Source organism: Crocuta crocuta, unplaced genomic scaffold, assembly GCF_008692635.1.
Source record: "Crocuta crocuta isolate KB4526 unplaced genomic scaffold, BGI_CrCroc_1.0 scaffold224, whole genome shotgun sequence".
Lineage (NCBI taxonomy): Eukaryota > Metazoa > Chordata > Mammalia > Carnivora > Hyaenidae > Crocuta > Crocuta crocuta.
The window spans coordinates 2865798-2866966 of record NW_027529545.1 but is presented as its reverse complement, the minus strand read 5'-3'; positions in this window follow the sequence as shown (position 1 = coordinate 2866966).

Genomic DNA, 1169 nt, shown 5'->3' with positions numbered 1-1169 from the left:
GCACCCAGGTGGCTCAGTCAGTTACGTGTCCAACTCTTGATCTCGGCTCAGGTCATGATACTCTCGGCTTATGGGTTCAAACCCCACATTGGGCTCTGTCTGTGATGACGGCATGGAGCCTGCTTGGGATTCTGTCTCTCCTGCTCTCTGCCCCTTCCCCACGTGCCCTCTGTCTCTCTCTTAAAATAAATAAATAAATGTTTTAAAAAACTTAGATTGACCCTATTCATTAAAAAAAATTTTTTTTACTTAATTTATTTATTTTGAGAGACAGACAGAGAGAGAGCATGAGAGCAGGGGAGGGGCAGCGAGAGAGGGAGAGAGAGAATCCCAAGCAGGCTCCGTGCTGTCCGTGAGGAGCCCAACGCGGGGTTCGATCTCACAAACTGTGAGATCATAACCTGGGCCAAAATCAAGAGTCAGACAACCAATTGAGCCACCCAGGCGCCCCTGACCTTATTCTTAATAGGGACACAGGATGTTGGAAGTCGAAGAAACATCCTCTTAACATGTTAAGCAGAAACTCTATGTCCAGCCAAAGCATCGATCAAATGAGTAGTTAAAATAACATTTCAGACAGGAAAAGAGTCCAAAATTTACCTCCTGTATCTTTCTCAGAAAAACACTGGTGGGTATGCTCCACCCAAAAAGGAAATAAACAAGCAAACAAAAATGATGAAGGAAGAAAACCAGGAAGGAAGGAAGGAAGGAAGGAAAGAAAATATGGTGTGCTGCTTATATTTTGCTGGACAATAAACCATTCAAATATGCAGTGGCCTAAAAAATGTATTCTGTGGTCAGACATTCAAAAAGGACACAGCAAGGATGGCTCTTTTCTCCTCCATGATATCTGAGGTCTCAGTTGGCATGACTCGCATGACTGAGTCAAAAGGCTGGAGGCTGGGATCGACAGGAGCCAGAGAATCGACTTCCAGTCCTATCCTTTCATTCACACGTCTAGCTGCAGACTGAGATGGCTGAAGGCCAGGCTTAGGGGGTACTGTCTGCTGGAGCACTGCTGGGGGGGCTCTTCCTGCGGTGGTCTCGGGGTGGTGGGACTTCTTACACGGCAGCTCAGGACTCTTACAGCAAGTCTGCCCACTGAACAAGGATGGGGCTTCAAGGTCAGTTATGATCTAGTCCCAGAAATCATATAGCATTAATTCAAT